At 43.0% G+C, this 18,123-nt stretch overlaps 1 protein-coding gene across 6 annotated transcripts in view; it reads right to left on the reverse strand.

Annotated features, from left to right (window-relative positions):
* The window catches only part of ATP6V0A4 (ATPase H+ transporting V0 subunit a4), a 75,345-nt gene that overhangs the window by 56,615 nt on the left and 607 nt on the right, over nt 1-18,123 (reverse strand). For 2 of the 6 annotated variants that reach the window (XM_044246669.1, XM_044246671.1), the window contains exon 2: nt 7,586-7,761. The exons of 3 other annotated variants lie outside the window; for them this stretch is intronic. The gene's annotated coding sequence lies outside the window, so the exon portion shown is untranslated. Of the gene's footprint in view, nt 1-7,585; nt 7,762-8,469; nt 8,636-18,123 lie in introns of all 6 variants that reach the window. One more of the 6 variants, XM_044246672.1, reaches the window with a different exon arrangement.

Below are 18,123 nucleotides of genomic sequence, written 5' to 3' on the forward strand. Positions count from 1 at the left end.
ACAACACAAGTCAGGTCAACTGATGTTTGACAAAGGTGGATGTGTTTCAGTAGAGGAAGGACCACCTTCTCAGCAAATGGTGCTAGACCAACTGGACATCCACGGGTTAAAAACAGAACCAAGACCTAAACCTCATACCCTCTACAAAAATTAACTCAAAACGAATCATAAATTTAAAACGTGAAACTAGGGGCACTTGGATGGCTCCAGCAGTGAAGCATCCCACTCCTGATTTTGGCTCAGCTCATGATCTCAGGGTTGGGAGATCGAGCCCCAAGTCAGGCTTCTTGCTCAGTGGAGAGTCTGCTTGAGATTCTCTCTCACCCTCTGTCCCTCCCCTCCTCCACGTGTGTGAAAGCCCATGCTCTCTAACTCAAGGAAGGAAGGAAGGAAGGAAGGAAGAGGGGAAGTAAAGAGGGAAGGAAAGAAAAGAAAATGTAAAACTATAAAACTAGGAAGAAACATAGTAGAGCATTTTCAGAACCAAGGGCTTAGTGAAAAAATTCTTAGATAAGACATATAAAATGCAATCCATAAAACAAACCAAAAAATGATACAAAAGTTTTCTATGCAAAAGATCCTGTAAAAAGAATAAGAAAAGGGGATCCTGGGTGGTGTCGTTGGTTAAGCATAGACTCTTGGTTTTGGCTTAGGTCGTGATCTCAGGGTCATGGGATTGAGCCCCAGGAAAGGTTCTGCAGTCACCATGGGGTCTGCTTAAGACTCCCTCTCCCTCTGTCCCTCCCCCGGCCCTCTCCCCACTCACATGCTTTCTCTTAAATAAATAAATTTTTTTTTTTCTTAAAGGACAAAAAGACAAGCTAGAAGACTGGGAGAAAATATATGTAAGCCACATATCTGATAAAGGACTCAACTAGATAAAGAAAACTGAAGTTTTCAAACAGTAAAAAATCCAATTGGAAAATGGGCCAAAGCCATAAAGAGACATTTCACCTAAAAGGATGCACAGATGGTAACTAAGAGATGCTCAACATGACTAGCCATTAGGGAAATACAAATTAAAACCATGATGCGATACCATTATATACTTATTAGGACAGTTCAAATCATAAATTGTGACAATTCCAAACACCGGCAAAAATGTGGAGAAACTGGATGGGTCACGCGTTGCCAGTGGAAGAAATGTGAAATGCTATACTCTGGAAAGCAGTCCGACAGTTTTCTAAAAGGCTAAATAGGCATTTTCCTTAGGACCCAGCTGTCACATTCATGTCATTTACCCCAGAGAAATGGAAACTTACATTCATCAAAACAAAAACCTATATATCAATCACAGCAGCTTTTTTGGTAATAGCCCAAAGCTAGAAACAACCAAAACTTCACACTTAGGGCATACCCATATGTTAGAATATTACTCAGCATGAAAAGTGATAAATTATCAATAAACACAACTTGGGTAGATCCCAAGGTGATTATGCTAAGTGAAAAAAACCAATCTGAAAAAGTCACGCGGTGTATGATTCCAATCATATAACATTCTCTAAAAGACAAAAATGATAGGGATGGAGAACAAACTAGCCGTTGTTAGGGATTAGGACCGCTGGGAGTGGTGGAGGGGGATGGTGTGTGTGCACAGGTCTCTGAAGGGATAATGAGGGAAATCTTCACAATGACAGGAGAGTTCTCTGTCTTGATTATGGGGCTGGCTATGTGAATTCATACATGTGATAAAAATGATATAGAACCATACAAGCCTTATATCATTGTCAGTTTCCCCGTGTAACCAATGGGGGAAGACTGTGTGAGGGGTATATAAGATCTCCCTGTTCTCTTTGCAACTTTCTGTGAAATCTATAATTATTTCAAAATAATTTTTTTTTTTTTTTTTTTAAGATTTTGGTAAGATCAAGGAAGACTTGTGCTTAGCTGTCATTACACCATGGAGAGAGGTCAGAGATCAATCTCTGGAGATGTGTGTTCTAAATCAAGTTAGCCTGAGAGATTTGAGCAGCCCTGGGGTGGGGGTGGGGACAGCTCCCCATCAAGAGACTCAGTTTCTTTACTGACAAATGAAGATATTGAGCCAGACTGGTGGTTTTCAGACTGGTGCACAGAACCCTGGAGATTTTGCAGAACCCTTTTCAGGGACCACTTTGCAGAAGAAGGAAAGGATAAGGGGGTTAAATGTGTGTGGCAAAATACAGGGTAGCGGGGCACCTGGATGGCTCAGTGGGTTAAGCCTCTGCCTTCAGCTCAGGTCATGATCTCAGGGTCATGGGACTGAGCCATGCATCAGGCTCTCTGCTCAGCGGGGAGCCTGCTTCTTCCTCTCTCTCTGCCTGCCTCTCTGCCTACTTGTGATCTCTGTCTGTCAAATAAATAAATAAAATCTTTAAAAAAAATACAGGGTAGCTATTAAAACAGCATGAAAAGCGTTCTACTGACAAGGAAATGCGTTTTTGGAACACTGTTGATAAAATATTTTATGAAACAGTGTATATATAGTATCATTGAATATTTTTCAACATGAATAATCTGCATAGAAAGATGTGGAAGGAAATACACTGAAATCATAACAATGGGTTGGGTTTGGATCTAGATTTATGTACTTAGTCCTTTTGTTTATTCTCTGATATTTCTGTAACAAACACATAATGCTTTTGATACAGATCTTAAACCTTGGGGACAGATGGCTTGCAGATTTCAGAATGTTCTCTATTTAGAAAGTTAAGCCAGATAGAAGACCCTGTGGGTCTTGGGGGCAGCACCCTGTAGTCAAAGCATGTTAATCCTTCTGTACTTAAATATTTACATTCTTACTATGAAGAATCAATAGAAAGCATACCTGCCTCATGTTAAATCAGGTCAGATTATGCTGCCAAGTCCATAAAAACTGTTTTTGTTTTTAGAGCTTTAGGGATTTCTGCATTGCAAATATTAGTTATTGTCCACAAAGAGAGAAACAATACAAAAAATTCCTTGGGGGAAAACTTGTCAGTCCTTAGTGATACAATGTTACAAAATGAAATGGCAACTTGAGTGGGCTTCATATTCACAGCTGGGTAAGCTGTAAAATGGATATGGAAACTGATCAGAGAAGAGACAGAAGATAACAGTTGTGCAAGAGCAAAGATAGAAGTAGGGCGCATTTCATTTCCATTGAGCATTACTGGTGCTTTGCCAAGCCAAAGGCTAAGCATCTACAGAAACTTCCAGAAGCGTGTCTTGATGTAGCCACTTACTCATTCCGTGGTTATTTTGGAATATGTCAGGCTCTGTTTTAGGCACCATGGTTATTCGGGGAGTACCTACAATGTGTCGGGCTCTGTTTTAGGCTCTGCAGAACAGCTGGAAACACAACCAAGTCACTGCTTTCGTGGAGCTTGCGTTTTAGCAGAGGAAGGAGAGACCATATCTAAAGCAGTGGACAAGTCAATAGATACTGTCTAAGGCAGAGAAATCAAGAATAGCAATGGCAGCTTATTATCTAGAGATTTTGAAAGTAACCACAGGAAGAAAAAACTAGACAAAAGTAATCCCAAGGGAACAAAATTGCACATGGAGGGGAGCAGGAGACTTCATCGTTATTTTGATAAACTCTTTGCACCACTTGATTTTTTTTAAATTGGCATCTGTTGACTATTTTATTTAATTTTTTAAGGATTTTATTTATTTATTTGGCAGAGAGAGAGAGAGAGGCAGGCAGAGAGAGGGGGGGAAGCAGGCTCCCTGCTGAGCAGAGAGACTGATGCAGGGCTCAATCCCAGAACCCTGGGATCATAATCCGAGCTGAAGGCAGAGGCTTAACCCACTGAGCCACTCAGGCGTCCCATTTTATTTATTTTTTTTTAAGATTTTATTGATTCATTTGATAGAGAGAGAGCAAGAGAGGGAACACAAGCAGGTGGAGGGAGAGAGGGAGAAGCAGGCTTCCTGATGATCAAGGAGCCCAATGAGGGGCTCAATCCTAGGACCCCGGGATCATGAACTGAGCCAAAGGCAGCTGCCTAACGACCGAGCCACCCAGGGGCTCCCCCATTGACTACTTTAAAGAAAATCAAACATTTAATTAAAACGAAATTTTCATTGACAATAAAAGAAAATCATCTCAAAAGTACTGAGTAACTATGACGTGCCAGACAAGGTAAAACATGAACAAAACAGTTCCTGTTCTGGTGAAGTCTAGCAGGACAGTCAAACATAATAATCCTAATTTCGATGGCTAATACCCAGATGAGGTTTTCTATTACCTGATGTAAGACAAAGCCCGAAGAGATAGATATCACTTAAATCCTCATTGTTGTGATTCACCTGGTTTACAGATTCGGAATCTGAGACAGGTGACAAGTTCAAGGTTGCTCAGCTAGCAAGTGGTAAAACGGGGACTTGAACCCCGATAGTGCGGCTCCAAGAGCTGAGACACTCTGGGCTCAGTAATCAGATTATTAAATAACCACAGGGACAAATGTGTAATAACTGCGATGTGTACACAGAAGGAGAAAACACAGCTCTCTGGGCTGCACAACCCAACTTCTTCCTTGGGGAAAGAAGTCCGGATAAATAGGGCAGAGAGAAAGAGTGCCGGGGAGTGGGATTGCCCTGGCGCAGCAAACCCAGGGAGGACAGCCACAAGCCTGGACCCTATTAAGGACTGTGGCTTTATCACAAGAGCGGCTGGTGCCCTTGATGGGTCCAGAGCCAGGGGCGGGGCTGGTAAATGCAGAGCTGGTGGGGAGGGAGGCAAGCGCCACAGCAGGCAGAGCTGTGGTCCAGGCGAACCATAAGATAATATTTTATTTTTAATATCCTGGGGGACAAAACGGAAAGCACCCAGAAAGCACATCCCTGGCATAGGAAGTCAGGAGAACGCTGGTGTGGGCTGTCAGCGGAATGAGCTGCTCTTTTCATAAAACACCATCTTTACTTGAAGGAACAGCTGACAAGTGATGCTTATTCAGACAGAGGCATTTGGCGGACGCGTTCTCAGAGCCAATCCAAACGATTCTGTCATTTCAAAGGAAAACAACTGACATTGTTTGTTGCCAATGATGAAATTCTAACTTTCAAACCACAATTAAAATTTTAGAAAACTTTTATGCGCCAACAGGAACTTGACAGCTTCTCAATGCAGAAAACTTTTCTGATGAGGATATTTCTGTGGGGGATATTTATAAATATGATTTTTTTTTTTGAAGTGGTTGTATGATGAAATGTGACAGCATTTGCGAGATCTGCAAAACTCAGGGAGCCGATATTTCCCAAATGCCCAATTCATGATGTTATACAGCCACATTTGGGCAAATGATCCATGGAAATTACACAATTAGCCAAGGGATTGTAATGAAAAGGTCAATGGTTTGGTTTCTGATTCCATATGGCACCTATGCTTTTAAAAATGACTACTTGTAAAGTTTCAGGAGAGTATCAATGAAAGATATACACAACTCCCTGAAAAGACTAGTAACATTTTTCCATTCTTTATTTATTTTTACTTTTTTAAAAGATCTTATTTATTTGTCGGAGAGAGAGAGAGAGAGCACAAGCAGGGGGAGCAGCAGACACGGGGAGAAGCAGGCTCCCTGCGGGGCAAGGACCCCATGCGGGACTCCATTCCACCACCCTGGGATCCTGACCTGAGACAGACACTTAACAAACTGAACCACCCAGGCATCCCCCTTTTTCCCTTTTTTCAAACTACATATTTATGTGAGGCGAGATTTTCATCACATATCTCAACAAAAAACATATAGCAACGAGTCCAAAGTAAAAATAGATATGCAAAAAGCATCCAGCTGTCTCCTATTAAGTCAACCATTAAGGAAACTTGCAAAATAAAGCAATCCCTGCTATTCTTTTCACTAAATTGTTTTGGAAAATACCGTATTTTCATAAAAATAGGTATTGATACTAACATAGAACAGGTTATTTCCAAGTAAGGTCACGTTCTGAGGTCCTGAGGTTAGAGCGTCACCCTATGGAAACAAGGGGTGGGTGAGAGGGACACAATTCAGTCCGCAATAAGGGGGAGGCAATGAAGTCAGGCCCCAGAGTGGGAGAGCCCAGAGATCTGAAGGCAGGACAGAGGAGATGGACCAGAAACAGAGACCGAGGAGGACAGTCAGAAGAGAAGTCAAGAGAAGAAAGTGTCTCGAGAATCATGGAGTGCTGACTATCTGTCCTCTGGAGGTTACTGGTGACCTTGATGGACCTCCTGCAGGGGCAGAATTTAAAGAAGCAACTAGGGAATTGGGAAGTCAGTGGCCGGGACGAATGCCAGATACTCTCAAACTCTCTCAAGATCTCAGGCTGTGAAAGGGAAGGAGGGAGCAGGACAGTAACTGAGGAGAAAACTGGCATCACGGGAAGACTTCACTTATTTTCTCAAGGAAGAGACAGTGGATAGTCCAAGATAATTCTGTTAGCTCCAGCAGTCCAGCACATCTGGAAACCAGCATCTTCTACCTTTCCTTACCCTTTAGGTGCCTGTGAGACAATCACTTGGAATCATACAAAGATGGCTTTTACATTTCCCTGCAAGCCAGTAGTTTTCCTGTTGGTCACTGAGCCTCGTTTTTATGAGTCTTCAAAATTCTCAACCCAATACTTTAAAGGAAATTGACACCTTTGGCATCAGGTCTTGAGAAAAACAAACTTCTTAGAACAGACTCAGTTCCCTCTATTATCCAATGTTTTTGACGCTTAGGCTTTAGTGCCAATGGTCCCATTCTTTAGATAAGGCTGGGGCGCAGTGCCCTTTGGGGCCTCTTTATACTTGTCTATGCAGGTCTCTGGCGAGGCACTTCTGTGCCCCGAGGACTTTCTATAAAATGGCTCTTGAGGAGCCAAAGACGTGAACACTCCACTTACACCTTCCAAATGGACATTCTTTTGAACAAAGGGCCTCCTTTGTTCCCACGTCCCAATACAGGGCATTACAAAGGTACTGTGCTTGACCACAGGTTCAGCGGTACAAGATCACCTTACAGGAGATCATCATAATTTAAAAAACCAAAAGGGATACGTGGAGAGCAAGCTAAAACAATCCCAAGGAATTTAATCCAAAAATAACAATCTAACTACAAAAGTAACAACCAGTTTTTCCAAAAACAGTTTCTAATTTTTCTGAACTGAATTCCAGCCAGATCACCTTCATTCGTGTAATGGATTGTATCATCTACCAGCCTGGCACACTTCACCGTCTGCCACACGCTGACCCCCGCCATCCACAATCCTTCCCCAGATGCATTCAGAGAGGGAAAGTGCTAGAGACAGAAGGGATGATTTGAGGTTGCTAAAAAGAGAGGGGATGACATTCAACGTACACACACATGTGCAGAAAGATGCTATTTGTTGACAGTAATGTCCAAGAGCTCATGTCACTACAGCACACTGAGGTCAGTGTGATGTATGCTCAAACCAGAATCTTCTCCTCCGCGTACTTCCCCATCCCCTCCTGGCCGTGGACCCTCCCCAGGGGGTGTCACGGTGTACAATGGTATCCTCCAACATCAGTCTGGCCCTCAGAGTTGTTCTACAACTCAACTCCACAACCCAAGATTATTCCCTAAAAAAGAAAGAGCCCCCTGACAGCCACATTCTCCTCCCCTGCTCCATTTCATCTTACCTCCCTCTCCTCAGCAGGCGGCTGCCTCACTCCTCAGGAGAAAACCCTCCATCATGGAACCCTCCAGCTTCCTTGTCCTCCACCTCCACGTATCTTGGCCTCGTCTCTCTTTCTCCAGAGCGGAGCTACTTCACACTTCACTCCTTTCTGTCTTCACTTGCCAAGTCACAGACCAACTGGCAGTGAGATGTAGGAAAACAAAATTTCCTCATGAAGAGAACAGAATGCCTCAAAGTTTGTCACCGATGCATTTTACCTTTCAGACCTCCCCATTTTGTACTCAGGAGCACCTCCCCACTTAGTTGCCTTTTCCGTAATAATATTTACTCCAAACTCCCTTGGGGAAGCTCTTTCCCACATCATGGCCGCCTCGACTTGCTTCTCCATTAACTATACTCTGCTGAACACAGAGTCACAGATTTGTACCTCTGGAGGAAAATGTAGAGATCATCGAGTCCAACCCCCTTGCTGTAGGGATGAGGAAATAACCCAGGGGGTGAAAGAATTTGCCTAAGGTCCGCCGGCGAATTAGTGGCTAGAAGCAGAATACGGGCTCTAGACTCTTAGAGTCTCTTCACAGCATCACTGCTAGTTTCCTGTGTGTCTCTCACAGGACAAAACATCCCTTTGCATTAGGCAATACGGGTAGCAAACCCCCTAGTAGGGATAACCTAGCTTATCTGGAGGATCCTGGGGGCCCCAGATAAAAATTTTCTCACAAAGGATTGAGGGCAATATTTCCCTGGATTTGCCCCCATGTGTCTCTCTCCCAGAGAGCCCCCACCACCTCTCTTGGGTACCATCATCACCAAGGTTACGTGACCTCCCCCAAGGTCACACAGAAGAAGACAACACGAACATAGAATCTAGGACTCCTGACTCACAGCTGGTACTCGGGCCATGGGCAGCCCGGACAAACGACAGAGAGTGAAGGAAAGTTCCAGAAGCAGCCAGAAGAACACAGCCAGAGGGAAGAAGCTGGAGGCTGGGAAGAAGGGCCAAAAGTGTCTGACTCAGCTCTCTGATCCTTTTTAGTTTCATGTGGACAAACTGGAAAAGAAAAATGGGCTGAGTGTTTATCACAAACATGCAGTTTATTTTCCAAAAACCTTAGCTTAAAATTACTCTTTGAGAACATACATCTCTGTTTACTAAACAAAAATGAAGCTGACCACAAGCACTGTTGGGCCAACAGAAATATTTTGTACAAACGGTAAGGCTGGGAATGAAGAAGCCAGCAATTGCCAATCATAAAATTTTAGAGCTGGACAGGCCCTCCCCTCCCACTGTATTAACTTTACCTTAAAATGCCCTTACCGTTTTGGTGCTAGTAACTCACTAACATTTCCAACAGGTAGCGCTATCCCACAGTGGAACTGGCTGCCTTAAAAATTAGAAAGAAACAGGAGTGCCTGGGTGGACAGTCGGTGAAGTGTACGACTCCTGGTTTCAGCTCAGGTCATGATCTCAGGGTCATGAGATCAAGGCCCACATCGGGCTCAGCACAGAGCCTGCTTGAGATTCTCTCTCCCTCTCCCTCTGCCCCTCCTGCTCATGCTCTCGTGCTCTCTCTCTCTCTCCAAAATAAATAAATAAATCTTTAAAAAAAAATTAGTAAGAAACCTGCTATGTGAGTCATTGTAGCAGAAGTCCAATAACAACCTCGAGAGGCAGGAGAGGTCAAATACAGCCTTACCAAGCTCTCTAACATAGTCCTTTCTTTGGAGGAGAGCATTCTTACTAGTTAAGGATTAGGCCTGATGGCCTCAAGGTCCCTTTCTAACATTGAGATTCTACTTTTTTTCTCTGTCTCATTTCTAGTCTTCTTTATGTCCTGAACACTGTGGAGTGTGACCTTCTGTTATATACCTTGGGTACTCCAAAAACAGAGGCTGTCTGTCAATAAGCAATTATCTACACCATATACAACTTGACATTTAATTAGTTGTTTTTTTTTTTTTTTTTTGGTGGGGGGGTGGTTGAGGGGAGCACCTGAGTGGCTCAGTCAGTTAAACATCTGACTCTTGATTTTGGCTCAGGCCTTGATCTCAGGGTTGTGAGATCAAGCCCCACACTGGGCTCTGTGCTGGGCATACAGCCTGGTTAAGAATCTCTCTCTCTCTCTCTCTTTCTCTCTCTCTCTCTGTGCCCTTCTCCTTCTGCCCCTCCCTGCCTTTTTCTCTTTCTCTAAAACAAGCAAATAAATAAATAGCACCTAAAAAAATTTTTTTTATGGAAAAGAAGATTCCTTGACATTGAAAATTTTCCCAGGCCACCTGATAAGTACTGTTAAATGTAGTCTATCTGCTCTATTGTAATTATATTGCTTTCTTGTGAAATACTCAAGATTCATTTATTTATTTTAGAGAGAGAGAGCACAAGCAGGAGAAACTGAGGGAGAGGGAGAGAACCTGAAGCAGACTCCACACTGACCACGAACCTGACAAAAGGTTTCATCTCCCCACCCTGAGATCACGATCAGACCCGAAACCAAAACTCAGGTGCTTGACTGGCTGTGCCACCAAGGTGCCCCTGAAATATTCTTTTTTAAAAAATGTATTTTTTAAAAAATTGAAAACAAACAAACAAACAAACAGGGAGTGCCTGGGTGGCTCAGTCTGTTAAGCGTCTTCCTTCAGCTCAGGTCATGATCCCAGGGTCCTAGGATCGAACCCTGAGTCAGGCTCCCTGCTCAGTGGGGAGTCTGTTTCTCCCTCTGCCTCTGCCTGCTGCTCCCCTTGTTTTTGCTCTTTCTCTATCAAATAAATAAATAAAATCTTTTTAAAAAAGACTTTAAGATGTATTAATTTGATTTTATTGCCTGATTATAAGAGTAATACATATTCAAAAAAAGAGGAATATGCACTCATTGCAGAAAATCTGAAAGACCTGTAAAAGTGTAAAGAAGAAAATAAAATTTGTTAATTCTAATTACGGTCACTGCCAACATCTTGATAGGATGCTTCCCAAGATTCTTCTTTGCATATGCATGTGTATTACAAAACTAGATTTCTACTAAATATACAGTTTCACATCCTGTTTTTTCTGCTTTGTATTATACAGCAAGTGTTTTTCCAAGTAATTAAATATCAGTGTAAAACAGTGTTTTAAAAGCTATCTTTTATCCCATTATACGCTGCTTCTAAGCTCTCACTTTCATAAATATTGTAATGTTGAGGTGGAGAATCTTGGATATGCATTTTTGTGCTCATCTCTAATTTCCTTTGGGAAAAATTTTCCAAAGAGGTGCACATAGAAGGAAAGGTTACCAAAATAAATTAACCCTTACAAAGTCAACAACTTAGCTATAAATATCTCAGTATTGGAGACTAGACACATTGTGGCAGATTGTTGTTGGCCCCCGACTGAAGCGACCAAACAAAAAAAACAAAAACAAAAACAAAAACAAAACAAAACAAAAACCATGACTCATCCTAAGTCTCAACTTATTTCTACAAACAACTGTGTGTAATTGCAATTATGCACACAATAAAAATAACCAGGTATACAAGGAAACACAGTGATATGAATGAAAACCAACCAGGAGAAATAATGGACCATAAAAAGAGATCAAGGGGGTGAACAAATATCGATGTTATCAAGCAGGTTTTTTAATTATGTTCACTCTGGTCATGAAGATGGAAAATGAGACCATATAATAAAAAGCTATTTAATAGTCTATAAAGTGGAAATTCTAGAACTAAAACTAAAATAACTGAAATTAAGACTCCTATGGATAATTATAAAAGTTTATTAGACACAGATGATAAGAGATTTAATAAAAGATAGGGCAGAAGAAATATTCAGAATAAAGCCCATGAAAACCAAAGGATGGAGAATAAAGAAGAGGGTTAGAGTATTAGAGTCTACAGTGGAAAGTCTAACCTATGTGTAATTGGAGGACCAGACAGAGAGAGAAGGATGGGACAACAGTAGTATTTGATGGCTGACAACATCTCAATACTGATGAAAGACATCAAACTCCATATTCTATTGCCTACAAACCCCAAGCAAAAGAGATAAAAAGAAACCCATACTTAAACACATTGTAATAAAACTTCTGAAAACCAAAGGCAAAGAAAAATGTTTCAAACAACCAAACTAACAAGAGACAAATTACTTAGAAGGGAGCACAGTTAACGGACAGTTCTCAAAAGAAACAGTGGAAGTCAAAAGAAATAGAATGATATCTTTTATTTTATTTATTTATTTTATTTATTTATCAGACAGAGAGATCACAAATAGGCAGAGAGGCAGGCAGAGAGAGAGAGGAAGGCAGGCTCCCTGCTGAGCAGAGAGCCCAATTCGGGGCTCGATCCCAGGACCCTGGGATCATGACCTGAGCTGAAGGCAGAGGCTTTAACCCACTGAGCCACCCGGATGCCCCTAGAATGACATCTTTAAAGCACTGATAGAAAAAAAGCTAAAATTTTGCACTCAATGACAATAACTTTCAAGAATAAAGAAAGAAGAGAAACATATCCTAACAAACAACTACTGAGAGCATTAATCACTCCACCATGGGAATACCTAAAGATCCTCTTCAAGAAAAAGAAACATAGCTGGAAGACAAGACTTGCAGATAGGAATCCAGAACAATAAAGTGGCAAATACATGGATAAATTTAAGTAAACATTCACTGTATAGAATAATAATGATGAGTTATTAGGATACAAAATATATGTGTGTATACTTAAAATACATAATTGTAATGATACAAAAATTAGGAGTAGACAAGTAGTATTAAAGTTCTAAGCTCTTCATATTGTTTGGGAAGATGGTAAAAGTGTCAATATTAGACTTTGAAAAGACAAGAATGTCTGCAGTAATCTCTTAAAAAAAAAAAAAAAAAAAAAAACAGAATAAAAAACACAATCCAAAAGTGGTAAGGAAAAAAAAAGGGGATGTCAAACAGATGGGAAAACCAGAGAGCACTCGGTCAGAAGGCGATTCAAACCTAAACCAATCGCTATCGATACATCCCATGTACACAGGTTAAATAGCCAAATTAAAGACAAAGATTCTAAGTCCAGGTTGTTTTGTTTTGTTTTGTTTTTTATTGCTTCCATAAGTTGGCTATTGTAAATAATCTAGGGCCAGCTTTAAAAAAAAAAAAATCCTATACTACGTTTTTGTGAGGTATACATCCAAAATAGTCAGAATTTAGAAAAGTTGAAAGAAATGATAGGAAAAGGCTCAGCATGCAAAACAAAGTAAAAGAAGGGAGGTTTAGCTGTAGTAACGTCAAAGTGAACTTGATGGCACAAAGTACCACGAGAGATAGAGAGGGATACTACAAAGTGATTTTTTTAAGAAGGTTCAATTCACCAGGGTGTCAATTAGGCATGAGGCCTAATGACAGCCTCAACTACTTAATGCTAAAATAGACAAAACTGCAAAGAAAAGAGAGAAATCCTCAGTTATCTGTCTCAGTATTTGACAGGATAAGCAGACCAGATTTTTAAAAACAGGAAGGATACAAGAGATGTAAGCCACACAATTAACACTAATGGACTTACATGGAACACTGAACCCCACAACTGTGTGACACATTCTTTTCAAGCACTGCCAAATGTTTTCCCCAAATGGCCATATGATGTGTCTTAATGAATAACAAAACACAGAAATCCTCAAAGTATGTTCACAGATTGCAGTGCAATCTAAGAAGATGGGAGGGAATGAGATCCAGGGCCCACATGGAAGATGGCCTTTTCCAAGAAGAAATCTCCTCCATTTGTTAACCTCACTTCTGTCTGGTACCACCCCCCACCCCTCGTGCAATAGTTGAATGAATCATCCTGGGAACGGTTCAAAAATGCTTCCAAATGGTGGGCCCAAGACCTTGTTCACTTTGTTACTTCAGTCACCCCTATGGCGTGAACTCGGGATTGAACTTCATTTTTCTTTCTCACGCTCTCCCAATTATAGACCCATAACTGAGCAGCAGTGGGCGTGGTTAATTTCCCCCACAAACCAGGTCCTGCTCAGGGGAAGCTACATGTGTCAGTCCACGCGCAAACGTAGACTGCCATTATCTTCAGAAAACAGAGTGTGACAAAGCCCGCTGCTGAAAGAGACATGGGCCCACGTCTGGTCAGAAATTAGGGCATAGCAGGCAAAATTGTGGTTAGGGCCATGCTTCTCTTCAGGATGGGTTCATTGGAAATGAAACCCCAAGGTCAAAGCCAGTGGTCTCTTCCCAGGGATGGAAGGGACAGGAAAGGGGCCTATCAGAATCACAAGGGAAGTTTCCTTCTCATAAAGTATCCCACCTAGAGGCGAACACTCCAGCCCACAGAATGCTGGTTTTCAGTCTTTCACCACAGGAAACACTGTGCCCCCCTCCTTTTCTTTTCAAATGCAATTTTATCAGGGAAAACACCAAATTGGAGGCAGTGAGCGCCATGAAACTCCCACTATCTTGGCCAGTCCCATCCCAAATGCCACCATAGAGGCTGGCCACATTTTAGCCTGGACTTTTTTTTGAAAGGTAACCAAACACTTAACTCAACCATTAAAAAAAAATAATCTTGAGGAAGTTCCCAGAAAATGTCTAGCTTTGAGCAGCACAACTTCCCGGTACGCTCTCCAAAGCAAACCTAATGTAAAATGTATGAGAGAGTTGCTAGGTGAGGTAACCATCTGCACAGAGTTATTAAGTACAGACCTGTTTTTTTAAAAAGCCTCATAATGGTGATATTTGTAAGAATATCTGCTATGCAGCCCAGACTTTGGGAATTAACGAGGTATAAGACACCAATCAAGCGCCCATATTATCCTATTTTAGGATAAGAAAATCCTCTCATCTGTTAAGAGAATGTTTGTCTTTCCATTGATTTGCAAACTCCTAATCTAAAACAGTCTGGGATCAAACCACAGTGTATTAAAAAGAAAGAGACAGGGGACAGATTATCGTCCATGCTCTCTCTACCGCCACTCCCATAATTGCTTTCCCTGGTATGATTTGATAGGATGCTGTCAGCTTAGATCAGTGGGTGCTACTCAAACCACCATCAACAATGACCCTAGGCAGGGCTGTTTCAAATCTTTGCATGTCCCAGGCTGTCACCATTTCAGAGGGACAAGCACATCCAACGTACTAAAAAGCACCCAACACCCTACGTCCATTTCTGCTTAAAAGTTGAAAACAAATTGTATGACTTTGCTTTTGAAGTCATCTTTTCCTTCTGAATGCACAATCTGTTTTTCATATTTTGGAGCCAAGAACCTCTTCTCAGGCGTCCTGTATTTTCAAGACCCTCAAAAATGTTGTTGAACTCCAGGCACCGATGTCATCTCTAGCATCCGTGGGATAAATCAGCGCTAGTCTCTGAGGCTTACCACGGGGTTTACTGTGAAGGAAACGTCAAGAATAACGTTCGTCCCATTAAGTCATGTCATCTCTGTGGAGGACCCAAGGAGAAAAATGTCTCTTATTCTGGCATCAAGAGTGGTTGTACTCACTCTGTTGTTTTACATCTTGGGAGCCCATGAGTCATGCGGGTAACCTGTAGGCAGATGACCTATCCTCTTCCCACGGGTCAATGCAAAGCTTAGAAAACATGTGTGCCATTTTGTGCTCTAAAGTCACTCAGAGATCCCTCTTCTATTTCCTCCCCTAGATTTCCCTTTACCTCATTTCTTCCCATTCATTTTAAATTTATTTTATCTGGCTTAATTAATTGTAGGGAAGCTTCCTTCAACTCTTTTTGGACCCACGCAGGATATAAATAAGTCAGCACATCGATTTCATCTTTTTTTCCAGAGGACTACCTCCGTCCCACATTTTCTACTTAAAGATCCTTCTGTTCAAATAAGAGTTAACATTGACGGAGTGTTTACTACCACCGGCTTGCAGCACTGCGGGGAAACCGGTCACGTGGGTCACTTCATTCAGGCATCATAACAAGCCATAAGATGGATCTTAGTTCTTGTCAGATAAAGAACCTGAGGTATAAAGTAACTTGCCAGGGCCACTCAGCCAAGAAAAGCTGGGCTGGAATTCCACCCCAGGCTGACTCCATGGCCACCCGCCCGCCCCAGCTGGAACCTGGGGAAGCCACTTCCTGGGTTCCCTTCTGTTGATTCAGCCAGATAAATGCCTCTTAATTCTGCTCCCTCTTCTCTATCCTCAGTCCACCTTTTTATTTCAGGGCTCTTTGGATCTCTGGATGGGATTTTTTTTTTTTTAAGTAAGGTTTACGCTCAACATGGGGCTAGAACTCTCAATGCCAAGATCAAGAGCAGCATGGTCTACCAGCTGAGCCAGCCAGGTACCCTGTCTGGCTGGGATTTTTGCAAGAGTGTCTTAGAGCAACAGTGTCTCAGAGGACCTCTCTGAATCCAGGCCTGCCCTCTGTGGATCTATCTCCCATGTTTCTGAAATATTAAGTTGTCCACATGCACAAGTTCCCTATAATGTGCCCCAGTGGTAAAATAGAGGCCAGTCTGCTTTGTCTGGCATTCAGGACCATTTATGATCTGTTCTTAGTCAAACCAGACACATCCTCAGCCCACTTCATGCTCCCAAGGCAGTGACTACTCCCCGGACAAGAGGCACGCGTTCGTGCCTCACAGGTCTTGCATACACACTGTCCCCTTTTCCCGTGCCTGGCGGACCACACAGATTTCAAGGATCAGGTCAAAATGCCTTCCTTATTACAAAATGTTCACTGAACCCCCTAGTCCCCAACCCTCCTCCATGATTTTCCCATTCTTCGTCCAGACTTCCTTGCCACACTTATTTTATTGTCATTATTCCTCTCTCTCTCTCTCTCTCTCTCTCTCTCACCGGGCCCTGAGCTCCTTGAGGACAAGGACTGTGGTATCTGAGCCACTTTAGAAGCCTCTCCCATAGCGAACGTCCAGCACACAGCAGCTGCTCGGTAACTGAACATTCTACCAAGCGGGACGTCTAACGTGGATGTGCGTGCCATCCCCTGCAGGTTAGTCTTCTTCTTCTTCTTCTTTTTTTTTTTTTTAAAGATTTTATTTATTTATTTGACAGAGAGAGATCACAAGTAGGCAGAGAGAAAGGCCGGGGGTGGGGGGAATCCCTGAAATCCCTGCCGAAGAGAAAGCCCGATGCGGGGCTCGATCCCAGGACCCTGAGATCATGACCTGAGCTGAAGGCAGAGGCTTTAACCAACTGAGCCACCCAGACACCCCCAGGTTAGCCTTCTTAAAGCACCTCTGCTCCCAACCCTCCAACCTCAAGACTATAGGACCACCACTCATTTGTACTTTTGGGCAAATTAGGAAAAAAATGCCTCCTCTGGGCTAATGTACTCCAGTAAGACACCCTTACCCGAGATGACACGGAGCTTACATGCCCTCCACAGAGCTTCGAACCAGCCAGACTTTATCCCTCACTCTCTTGACCAGGCCAGCTCTTGGGCACGAAGACAGCATTCTTATCTATACATGATGGGCCCGCAGGCCCCCAATCCTCCTTCCCCTGTGTGGAAAAGGGGCTGCCCCATCAGCTCCCACCTGTGTATGCAAACTTTAATACCCAGCCCAAATGTCACTTCTCCCGTGAATGCGTCCCCTGTACCTCTCGGGCAGGTTGAGCCACTCTCCCCGGAGTGGACCCTCCCCCCTTCTACTGTAGAAGACACCCATGTTTGAGTCTTACCATACTGCATCACACACCTTTCTTTATGGCTGGTCTCACTGCTGGACCATGAGTGGGATCAAGAGTAGGATCACGTTAGGCATCGTTGGGTCCCAAATGCCTACAGTGATGCCTTTCGTATAAATGGGGGGTGTTCAATAAGTGTTACTCTTTGGTTCAAAATCTTCACAAAGACTTTGTTTTGCCTCCTGGTTATTTCAAACCACCCCACCCCACCCCCCAGCCCAGCCTGGCACACCAGTCTCAGTCCCACGGCTCGCTGGTCACTTCCCCTTCTCCCACTCCTCTGGTCCTGTCCCGTTATCTGTGCTGCAGTGGACTCACGGTGGACTCTTGAGCACCCCTTACCTCTGGCCCTTGATTCCTCTGTCCCTCCCACCTACAGTGCCCTCCTCTTCTTTTTGTGAAAATTCTATTCACCCTTCAAGGCACAACTCCAACTCCAACACCATGTTGGTCTTGAAGCATCCCAACTGCAGATGTAGCTTCTTGCTGCCAAGAACCCAAAGCACTCTGTCCTTCCCCAGTCATGCCTGAAACACTGGTCTGTGTTTGGATGACATGCGTGTGTAATGAAAGGACTTCGAGGGTGGCCATTCCCAGATTCTAGCATAGTTCAGTACACATAGTAGCTGTCAATAAATACTGGACTAGAGAGAATCAAGGATCCAGGGCTACACCGGGCAGATGAAAGCGGCAACCAACTCAACCGCAAGGAGCTGGCAGGGCACAAAACTCTGCTCTGGCCCCCTCTTTTATCAGCAGGGATAACCAATGAACTCAAGGCAGAATTGCATAAATTACCCCTCCCTTCCTCCCCCAGCCAACATAGCTCAGCTTCCCTCCTGAAGAGGTAAGAGCGAGGAGTGACAGCTGGTTCCTTTTGCTCCACCCCCTCTCT

Source organism: Neovison vison, chromosome 4 (assembly GCF_020171115.1).
Source record: "Neovison vison isolate M4711 chromosome 4, ASM_NN_V1, whole genome shotgun sequence".
NCBI classification, from domain to species: Eukaryota; Metazoa; Chordata; class Mammalia; order Carnivora; family Mustelidae; genus Neogale; species Neogale vison.